This window comes from Pleurodeles waltl, chromosome 4_1 (genome assembly GCF_031143425.1).
Source record: "Pleurodeles waltl isolate 20211129_DDA chromosome 4_1, aPleWal1.hap1.20221129, whole genome shotgun sequence".
Taxonomy (NCBI): Eukaryota; Metazoa; Chordata; class Amphibia; order Caudata; family Salamandridae; genus Pleurodeles; species Pleurodeles waltl.
In genome coordinates, this window is record NC_090442.1 from 501,100,781 (window position 1) to 501,112,858 (window position 12,078).

The following is a 12,078-nucleotide window of genomic DNA, read 5'->3' on the forward strand; positions in this document are numbered from 1 at the left end:
CATTGAATGGCTGACAGAAGTCTTGCATTCACTACTGCTAAGAAAGACCTCTTTCATGCCACTGAGACATTTGTACGAGAAAGGTAGCTCCCACACCTCATGGATGTAACTATCTCCCAGCCTTTCATATCTGCCAACTGGAATGTGTTTTAAACAGGAAGTGAATTGAAGTGTGGAAATAGGCAGATTAATGACTCCGTGTATTGACAACTCAGCAGATGGTATTTCAGCCACATTAAACGGCAACTTTTCTAACTTTTCAATGTTTAGCATGACATAAGTCGCTTCTTTCTTAGCCATTAGTTGTTGTTGTCACATTAAGTTAAAAGTAGAAAATATTTCCCTTGCGCTGACATGTTGCCAGGGAACATGACCTTCCTTCAGTGTTTGAAGTGTCCAACCCAGCTGCATAATGGACCTTAGTTGACTCTGTCCATGGTGTAATGAAGACATATCTGTTTGAATCATGTCTATTGCAGAAGAAACAATGTTATTTAAAGTGTATATCCATTCGGACAGGGTGTTAATTCCATTATTTACAATAGCTAATGCCTTCTGTAAGTTTTCTTGATCTATTTGCCTTAACCGGGCAGCAGGCAGCAGCTTCTTCTTGGGAAAGTTTCCAAATTTCATTATATACTTCATATAAGAAGCACTTTCTACGTTGTTTTCTGGGGCCTAATAGAAAGTCCTGTAAGTCGGTGTTATTAGACAAGAGACTGAGGTGTTCTCTAACCGCGTCTAGTGAGAAAGGGCCAGATGTAGGAAGCCTTTTGCGCCTCGCAAACAGCGAAAAACGCAGTTTGCGAGGCGCAAAAGGCCGAATGCGATGCACAACCGCAAATTGCGAGTCGGTACCAACTCGCAATTTGAGGCTGCGACTCGATATAGGAAGGGGTGTTCCCTTCCTATTTGCGACCGCATCGCCATGCTGAGTTGCTTTGTGACCGAGAATGCGGTCGCAAACCAACTCGCAGTTACCGCCCACTTGAAGTGGGCGGTAACTCATTCGCAAAAGGGAAGGGGTCCCCATGGGACCCCTTCCCCTTTGTGAATGACGAAAAAAAAAAAATTCAGAGCAGGCAGTGGTCTGGAAAACGGGCTGCAAAAAGAAAAAAAAAACAGCTTTATTAAAAAAGCAGTCACAGACATGGAGGTCGCTGTCTCCAGCAGGCCACCAACCCTGTGAGTGCATAGACTCGCTATGGGGTTGCAATATACGACCCACCTCATTAATATTCATGAGGTGGGTCTTTGCGACCCCATAGCGAGTCGCAGAAGGTGTCGAGACACCTTTCTGCATGCACTTTTGCGAGTTGCAATTTGCGAGTCAGTATGACTCGCAAATTGCAAGTCGCAAAATTTTACCTACCTACATCTGGCCCAAACTCTTTAACCATTGCAGGAATAGTTTTCCTACACTATGGGGGTCATTCTGACCTCCGCGGTAAAAGGCTCTTACCGCCGGTCAGAAGACCGCCATTCTACCACCGCGGCCGCGGTAAACCGCCACGGTCATTCTGACCCACAACTGCCAAACCGCCAAAAACCCGACATCCACGGAAGGCCGCCTCATCAGCGGTCAGCGATAAACTGGAGATGACCAAACCTCCACCGTCACGCCAACACAAACACGCCCATGCCATTACGACCCACGAATCCACGCGGCGGTCATTTAACCGCGGTATACCATTGGCGTTACACACCGCCGCGGTCAAAATACACACCCAGCTCCAAAACACAGCCACATTGGACAATTTGAAATACACACACCTGATACACATACAAACACCACTCCCACACATCCAATCAACTATAAAACACACACCCACATCACCCACAAACCCCCACTACTAGAAATTCGGAGAGAAGGCGAGAGAGAGAGAGAGAGAGCACAGCTATCGAAAACCCCAACACACAGAGGAACACAACATCATCACCCACACTACATCCACGCACAAAACACCACACACCACCACACACACCACACTCATCACCACAAACACCATCACACACCACCCCATGGCACCCCAAAGACACCCCAGGTTCTCGGACCAAGAACTCAGGGTCATGGTGGAGGAAATAATTAGGGTAGAGCACCAGCTATTTGGCACACAGGTGCAGCACACCACAATAGCCAGGAAGGCGGAGCTATGGCAAAGGATCGTCGACAGGGTCAACGCTGTGGGACAGCATCCCAGAAACCGGGAAGACATCTGAAAGCGCTGGAACGACCTACGGGGGAAGGTGCAGTCGATGGTGTCAAGACACAACATCGCTGTGCAGAAGACTGGCGGCGGACCCCCACCCACTCCACCCGAATTCACAGCATGGGAGCAAGAGGTCTTGAACATCCTGCATCCTGAGGGCCTCGCTGGAGTAGGCGGAGGAATGGACTCTGGTAAGTCTAATCTCAACTACTTCCCCCCCCCCCAACCACCAGCATGCCAACCCACACCCCCACCCTCACCCCCAACCCCCCAGCACACATCCTCCCTGCCAATGTCTCACCAGCACAACCCACCCAACACAACACCAATCCCTGAATGCCAACACAAACCATGGACACCCATCACCTAAGCATGACCACTGCACATACCCATTCCCCCCCCCCCACAAACCACCCTCACAACTCCTCCCACAAGGGAATGCCAGCACTGGGGGACAAGGGCACCCACAAATCGCACGCCATGGCACACACAGAAGCAATAACCATACTCTTTTACCCCTGCAGGGCCCGAACGCCAACACACTAGCCAGGAGGGTCCAGATTTGTCCATCCCGCCCCCAGAACAGGCCCCCAGTGATGACAGCAGCTCTGTCAACCTAGAACCTGATGACCTGCCTGGACCATCGGGGACCTCTGGACAGTCGGTTCCCCACACACAGACACAGGCCACAGCAGACCCAACCCCCTCTGGGAATACCAGCACAGCTCCCACCCAGCGGGCCCATGCCTCTGTCTCCAGGACTCGTCAATCAGCGGTGTGTCCGCCACTACAGGGCACCCAGGCTGACCCACCACCCCAACAACAACAGGGACCTGGGGGCAGTGGTAGTGGGCACACCGTCCAGGGGACAGAGACCCGGGGAAACAGGGGAACTGGGAGGGCTGCTGTGCGAGAGGGGGTTGACCGGCCCAGGGAACCCACTCTCCAAGAGGCCCTCACCACCATCATGGGAGCATACCACCACTCCCAGGAGACGATGGCGACGGTACTGGTTAGGTTCCAGAAGATCCAGGCACAGCAGGAGGAACGGTACATGGGGTTCAGAGACGAACTCAGGAACATTGGTACCGCAATGGGGACCATCGTCCTGGCCCTAAACCAGATAGTCACCACATTGCGGGACCATGTGGCACCCCAAAGGGCCCCTGTCACTAGCCCGGACGACGAACAGCCTACCACCTCCTCCGGCGCTAGTGGACAGGAGGCCCCCACGCAATGACAGGCCACCAGAACCCCACCTCCTGCTGAAGATCAACCACCCCGCAAGCGGAACCTGAGATCACACAAGAAGACAGAGTAGGATGCCAAGACCCCCGCCAGCATAAGATACCCCCTGATGTCATCCTACTGTCCCACAGTGTCACCCTGTCAAACCTCAAACAGCCCCTGCTCCATCCTTCCACAGGCATATGGACAATGCACCTGTGCTACTGAGAACTGGACTCTGCCATGGACATTACTCCACCCCCACCCATCACCGTTTTACTATCATGGACCTATATGCAGCACTTCAAATAAATCACCAATTGCACTTCAAATTTCAGGAGTCTCCTTGTATTCTTTACAAATGTATTACACATAACGGTGCAATAATGTTCAGTTACATTGTGATGACAACATACCAATGTCAATAAGCATTAGTCCATGGGCAAACAAAGCAGAAGTCACGCTGTGGGTCATACAGCTCTGAAAAGGGAAGGGAAAGTCAAAAATCAGTTAAAAGGAACTGGGGGAAACACAGAAAGTAGAGATGCAGGAGGCCAGAAGTAAATGTAAAATGGCGTGGGTGATTCTTACTTGTGTGCTACTGAAAACACTGTTGTATAACTGTGTCCCTGTTGTCCGTGTCATCCCCGTCGTCTTCCTCCTCTTCACTCTCCACAGGCTCCACGTTGCTACAACACCACCATCTGGACCATCCTCCTGCAGGAAAGGCACCTGGCGTCGCAATGCAAGATTGTGAAGCATACAGCAGGCCACGATGATATGACACACCTTCATTGGTGAGTACATTAGGGATCCACCTGTCATATGCAGGCACCTAAACCTGGCCTTCAGGACCCCGAAGGTCCGTTCTATAATCCTCCTAGTTCACCCATGTGCCTCATTGTACCGTTCCTCTGCCCTGGTCCGGGGATTCCTCACTGGGGTCAATAGCCAAGGCAGGTTGGGGTAACCAGAGTCACCTATTAGCCACACACGGTGTCTCTGTAGCTGTTCCATCACATAAGGGATGCTGCTATTTCGCATGACATACGCGTCATGCACTGACCCAGGGAACTTGGCATTTACATGGGAGATGTACTGGTCAGCCAAACAGACCACCTGGACATTCATCGAATGGTAATTTTTTCTATTTCTGTACACCTGCTCATTGTCTTTTGGGGGTACTAAAGCCACATGGGTCCCATCAATGGCACCAATGATGTTGGGGATATGTCCAAGGGCATAGAAATCACCCTTCACAGTGGCCAAATCACCCTCCTCAGGGAAAACAATGTATCTCCGCATGTATTTCATCAGGGCAGACAACACTCTGGACAAAACCTTAGAAAACATAGGCTGAGACATCCCTGATGACATGGCCACTGTTGTCTGAAAAGACCCACTTGCCAAAAAATGGAGTACTGACAGAACCTGCACCAGAGGGTTGGCGGATGGGGGACATCAGGTCTGGCTCCAGCTGGGCACACAGTTCATGTATAGTGGCTCGGTCAAGTCGGTATCGAAGTATAATATGTCGTTCTTCCATTGTCGACAGGTCCACCAGCGGTCGGTACACGGGAGGATTCATCCTTCTCCTCGCAAGTCCCAGCGGACGGTGCCTAGGAAGGACAACATGGAGCACAGAGTCAAGCAACCCACAGGTACGTTCACCCAGCCTGCACAGTACACGAATCGCTATGCATTGAAAGGCTTGTATGAGTGGCAATGCAAGGCCTAGGCCTGTGTGACGCCGTAGCAATTAAGCCATGTGGGCCCTTGTAATGGTGGCTGCCTGACCTGAGGAGTGTGACAGTGGGATGTGAGGTCAACGCGCTGGCGTGGAACACCGTGGCGGGAGGCGGTCGAAGACCGCATTGCGAAGGCGCATTGGTTAACATTGCACCCTATGGATCTCCGGAGCCAATGACGATGTGCGCCGGCGGTAGCGGTACGCACCGCCGCGGGCGTGACCGCCATTTTCTATCTGCTTAATCACTCGAGACCTGATCATGCACAGGAGAGGACCTATACTGCAAGTGCTGCTGTGACCTCGGTCTGGAAGAGACAATGGCTGCTGCAACTGGGGAAAGGGCCCCTGCCTTCACTTCAGAAGAGTTGGAGAAACTTGTGGATGGGGTCCTGCCCCAGTATGCGCTACTCTACGGTCCTCCAGACCAACAGGTAAGTACACTGGGTGCACGTTGAATGGGCTATGCCTGGGTTGTGTATGGTGGATGTAAGATGGTGGGGTGGGGAGCGAATGAGGAGTGCAAGGCACGACAGATGAGAGCATGTGCCACATGGCAGGGTTGGGGAGGGGGGGGCAATCACATCTAACATGCAGAAAAATGTTGAAATGTCCTTTCCCACCCTGTACATGTCAAATAGGTCAGCGCCCATCAGAAAGTCGACATTTGGCGTGCCATCGCCAAGGAAGTCCGGAACCTGGGGGTCCACAACAGACGGGGCACCCACTGCCGAAAGAGGTGGGAGGACATCCGCCGCGGGACCAGGAAGACCGCCGAGTCACTGCTGGGGATGGCATCCCAACGTAGGAGGGGTGCCAGTCGTACCTTGACCCCCCTGATGTCCCGGATCCTGGCGGTGGCCTACCCCGATTTGGATGGGCGCGTGAGGACATCACAGCAGACACAAGGGGGTGAGTACCAGCACATTCTGCTATCTTTATGCACAGTGGAGGTGCCTGGGTGGGGGAGGAGGGCTGTGGGTGACATTAGGCCAGGGCGCTTTCTGTAGTGTAGTCCCCTCCTTTAGGCATGGCCCTGTGCCCCCGCCCCCCACGTCTGTAGGGTGCCAAGTACAGCAATCCATGGTCCAGCATCACCCATGTGTGCATTTGTTGTCCATAGACCTGTAGGCCTAGTCACAAGTACTGAGTAGTGGACCCCGATTGCGCGGCATAGTGCTGGAGGCTCCTGTGTCTGTCCTCTCCGACAACGGTGTTGAGAATGCATGTACTCAACCTGTCTTTATTTCTCCCCCCACCCTTTTTCTTTATCTTCTTGTGCATGTGTGCATTAGCATCATCAGGCGGAGGAGAATTGGCATCGGAGCACGAGGCAGCTGCAACTCACAAGGCCCCGGTGGGCCATGCTACAGACACCGAGGTCACCAGTGATACGGAGGGCGAGGGGAGCTCCACAACGGGGACCCGTGGTGACACCAGCGACACTGACACGTCCTCGGAAGGGAGCTCCCTAGCGGTGGCGGCAACATCCGTGCTCCCCGCCTCAACAGGTACAGCCGCCACCCAGCGCACCAGCTCCGCACTCCCAGCAGCCCCTCAGCCTTCGCTCCGTGCCCGCTCGCCCAAGAAGGCGGGCATCTCCTTCGCCCCAGGCACCTCAGGCCCTGCCCCAGTTACCCCTGCTGCCCTCAGTGAGGAGGTCATTGACCTCCTACAGACCATCATTGTTGGGCAGTCTACCCTTTTGAATGCCATCCAGGGGGTAGAGAGGGAGGTGCATCGGAGCAATGCATACCTGGAGGGCATTCATTCGGGTCAGGCTGCCCATCAACGATCGTTCAATGCTCTGGCCTCAGCACTGACGGCAGCCATTGTCCCTGTTTCCAGCCTCCCTCTTCTAACTGCCTCCACCGTCTCCCAGTCTCCTGTTCCTCAGCCTATCGCATCCACACCATCAGACCAGCCTGCACACACCTCAACACCCAAGGGCAGCTCATCCAGACATAAGCACCACAGATCCCACAAGCATTCACCCAAGCAACATCCAGATGCAGCCATGGCAACAGTCACTACCACCTCTGTGTCCCCCTCCTCCTCGTCTCCCTCCCCCCTCCCTGTGACGTCTCCACTCACACCTGCATGCACACCACCATCAGCCAATACTTCCATCACCACCACACCCTCCAGTACAGTCCGCACACATGCAGTCACCACCCCCACTGCCATTTACACGTCCCCTGTGTCCTCTCCTACTGTGTCTGTCACCCCCTCTTCCAAAACACACAAACGCAGGCAGCCACCCACACAACAGCCAACCACCACACGACAGCCTACGTCACAAGCACCTGCACCCATAAACAGCACACCTGACTCTCCAACAACCACATCCTCTCCATCCACTCCCATACCCACTGCACCTACCCTTCCCATTGCTCCTAAAAAACTTTTCCTCTCCAAACTTGACCTCTTTGCACCACCTGACCCACCCCCTCCATCTGGTAAGAGTCCGAAGAGCACCTCAGCCACCACCAGCCCTGCATCAAGTCTGACCATTGTGCACGGGTTTTGGAGTCCACCCTTACCCAGCACAGATACATCGGCCAGCAGCAAGGGAACAGCCAGCCCCCCCCTGGAAAGAGAACCCGTAAAACCAAGGCCCGCCGTGAGAAGGCTGACACGGCTGCCCCCAAGGAGCAAAGTCGTGGCCCGTCACCTGCCACAACATCAAGGGCAGGCAAGGGCCAGAGAGCCTCATCGAAGGAGGGCAAGGGCAGCAGGGCGGAGAAGTCAGCCAGCAGGGGCGCGGACCAGGAGGGCCCCACAAGCCCCATCCCGAGTGTGACGGAGGACACCCACGGGCCCAGGACTCCGTCACAGGAGGGTCCAGCAACTGCACGGTCGGAGGGCGACTAAGCAGGGAGTCCTGGCCAGGTCTGGCTCCCTTGATAGACAAGAAAGGCACCGCTGAACATGGCCCCGCCGTGAAGACAGGCACCGCTGAACAGGGCCCCGCCGTGAAGAAAGGCACCGCTGAACAGGGCCCCGACGTGAAGAAAGGCACCGCTGAACAGGGCCCCGCCGTGAAGACAGGCACCGCTGAACAGGGCCCCGCCGAGAAGAAAGGCACTGCTGAACAGGGCCCCGCCGTCTCAAGCACCGCTCCGCTGGGCCCCGCCGTCTCAAGCACCGCTCCGCTGGGCCCCGCCGTCTCTGGCAACGCTCCGCTGGGCCCATCATCTCAAGCACCGCTCCGCTGGGTCCTTCATCTCAAGCACCGCTCCGCTGGGCACCGCCGTCTCTGCACCGCTCCGCTGGGCCCTTCCTGTCAAGCACCGCTCCGCTGGGCCCTTCCTGTCAAGCACAGCTCCGCTGGGCCCCGCCGTCTCAAGCACCGCTCCGCTGGGCCCTTCATCTCAAGCTCCGCTCCGCTGGGCACCGCCGTCTCTGCACCGCTCCGCTGGGCCCTTCCTCTCAAGCACCGCTCTGCTGGGCCCTTCCTCTCAAGCACCGCTCCGCTGGGCCCTTCCTGTCAAGCACCGCTCTGCTGGGCCCTTCCTCTGAAGCTGTTCCATCACATAAGGGATGCTGCTATTTCGCATGACATACGCGTCATGCACTGACCCAGGGAACTTGGCATTTACATGGGAGATGTACTGGTCAGCCAAACAGACCACCTGGACATTCATCGAATGGTAATTTTTTCTATTTCTGTACACCTGCTCATTGTCTTTTGGGGGTACTAAAGCCACATGGGTCCCATCAATGGCACCAATGATGTTGGGGATATGTCCAAGGGCATAGAAATCACCCTTCACAGTGGCCAAATCACCCTCCTCAGGGAAAACAATGTATCTCCGCATGTATTTCATCAGGGCAGACAACACTCTGGACAAAACCTTAGAAAACATAGGCTGAGACATCCCTGATGACATGGCCACTGTTGTCTGAAAAGACCCACTTGCCAAAAAATGGAGTACTGACAGAACCTGCACCAGAGGGTTGGCGGATGGGGGACATCAGGTCTGGCTCCAGCTGGGCACACAGTTCATGTATAGTGGCTCGGTCAAGTCGGTATCGAAGTATAATATGTCGTTCTTCCATTGTCGACAGGTCCACCAGCGGTCGGTACACGGGAGGATTCATCCTTCTCCTCGCAAGTCCCAGCGGACGGTGCCTAGGAAGGACAACATGGAGCACAGAGTCAAGCAACCCACAGGTACGTTCACCCAGCCTGCACAGTACACGAATCGCTATGCATTGAAAGGCTTGTATGAGTGGCAATGCAAGGCCTAGGCCTGTGTGACGCCGTAGCAATTAAGCCATGTGGGCCCTTGTAATGGTGGCTGCCTGACCTGAGGAGTGTGACAGTGGGATGTGAGGTCAACGCGCTGGCGTGGAACACCGTGGCGGGAGGCGGTCGAAGACCGCATTGCGAAGGCGCATTGGTTAACATTGCACCCTATGGATCTCCGGAGCCAATGACGATGTGCGCCGGCGGTAGCGGTACGCACCGCCGCGGGCGTGACCGCCATTTTCTATCTGCTTAATCACTCGAGACCTGATCATGCACAGGAGAGGACCTATACTGCAAGTGCTGCTGTGACCTCGGTCTGGAAGAGACAATGGCTGCTGCAACTGGGGAAAGGGCCCCTGCCTTCACTTCAGAAGAGTTGGAGAAACTTGTGGATGGGGTCCTGCCCCAGTATGCGCTACTCTACGGTCCTCCAGACCAACAGGTAAGTACACTGGGTGCACGTTGAATGGGCTATGCCTGGGTTGTGTATGGTGGATGTAAGATGGTGGGGTGGGGAGCGAATGAGGAGTGCAAGGCACGACAGATGAGAGCATGTGCCACATGGCAGGGTTGGGGAGGGGGGGGCAATCACATCTAACATGCAGAAAAATGTTGAAATGTCCTTTCCCACCCTGTACATGTCAAATAGGTCAGCGCCCATCAGAAAGTCGACATTTGGCGTGCCATCGCCAAGGAAGTCCGGAACCTGGGGGTCCACAACAGACGGGGCACCCACTGCCGAAAGAGGTGGGAGGACATCCGCCGCGGGACCAGGAAGACCGCCGAGTCACTGCTGGGGATGGCATCCCAACGTAGGAGGGGTGCCAGTCGTACCTTGACCCCCCTGATGTCCCGGATCCTGGCGGTGGCCTACCCCGATTTGGATGGGCGCGTGAGGACATCACAGCAGACACAAGGGGGTGAGTACCAGCACATTCTGCTATCTTTATGCACAGTGGAGGTGCCTGGGTGGGGGAGGAGGGCTGTGGGTGACATTAGGCCAGGGCGCTTTCTGTAGTGTAGTCCCCTCCTTTAGGCATGGCCCTGTGCCCCCGCCCCCCACGTCTGTAGGGTGCCAAGTACAGCAATCCATGGTCCAGCATCACCCATGTGTGCATTTGTTGTCCATAGACCTGTAGGCCTAGTCACAAGTACTGAGTAGTGGACCCCGATTGCGCGGCATAGTGCTGGAGGCTCCTGTGTCTGTCCTCTCCGACAACGGTGTTGAGAATGCATGTACTCAACCTGTCTTTATTTCTCCCCCCACCCTTTTTCTTTATCTTCTTGTGCATGTGTGCATTAGCATCATCAGGCGGAGGAGAATTGGCATCGGAGCACGAGGGAGCTGCAACTCACAAGGCCCCGGTGGGCCATGCTACAGACACCGAGGTCACCAGTGATACGGAGGGCGAGGGGAGCTCCACAACGGGGACCCGTGGTGACACCAGCGACACTGACACGTCCTCGGAAGGGAGCTCCCTAGCGGTGGCGGCAACATCCGTGCTCCCCGCCTCAACAGGTACAGCCGCCACCCAGCGCACCAGCTCCGCACTCCCAGCAGCCCCTCAGCCTTCGCTCCGTGCCCGCTCGCCCAAGAAGGCGGGCATCTCCTTCGCCCCAGGCACCTCAGGCCCTGCCCCAGTTACCCCTGCTGCCCTCAGTGAGGAGGTCATTGACCTCCTACAGACCATCATTGTTGGGCAGTCTACCCTTTTGAATGCCATCCAGGGGGTAGAGAGGGAGGTGCATCGGAGCAATGCATACCTGGAGGGCATTCATTCGGGTCAGGCTGCCCATCAACGATCGTTCAATGCTCTGGCCTCAGCACTGACGGCAGCCATTGTCCCTGTTTCCAGCCTCCCTCTTCTAACTGCCTCCACCGTCTCCCAGTCTCCTGTTCCTCAGCCTATCGCATCCACACCATCAGACCAGCCTGCACACACCTCAACACCCAAGGGCAGCTCATCCAGACATAAGCACCACAGATCCCACAAGCATTCACCCAAGCAACATCCAGATGCAGCCATGGCAACAGTCACTACCACCTCTGTGTCCCCCTCCTCCTCGTCTCCCTCCCCCCTCCCTGTGACGTCTCCACTCACACCTGCATGCACACCACCATCAGCCAATACTTCCATCACCACCACACCCTCCAGTACAGTCCGCACACATGCAGTCACCACCCCCACTGCCATTTACACGTCCCCTGTGTCCTCTCCTACTGTGTCTGTCACCCCCTCTTCCAAAACACACAAACGCAGGCAGCCACCCACACAACAGCCAACCACCACACGACAGCCTACGTCACAAGCACCTGCACCCATAAACAGCACACCTGACTCTCCAACAACCACATCCTCTCCATCCACTCCCATACCCACTGCACCTACCCTTCCCATTGCTCCTAAAAAACTTTTCCTCTCCAAACTTGACCTCTTTGCACCACCTGACCCACCCCCTCCATCTGGTAAGAGTCCGAAGAGCACCTCAGCCACCACCAGCCCTGCATCAAGTCTGACCATTGTGCACGGGTTTTGGAGTCCACCCTTACCCAGCACAGATACATCGGCCAGCAGCAAGGGAACAGCCAGCCCCCCCCTGGAAAGAGAACCCGTAAAACCAAGGCCCGCCGTGAGAAG

At 55.4% G+C, this 12,078-nt stretch overlaps 1 protein-coding gene across 4 annotated transcripts in view; it reads left to right on the plus strand.

Moving 5' to 3' along the window:
* Window positions 1-12,078, plus strand: part of KERA (keratocan) — a 195,688-nt gene that overhangs the window by 98,705 nt on the left and 84,905 nt on the right. The window lies entirely within an intron of this gene.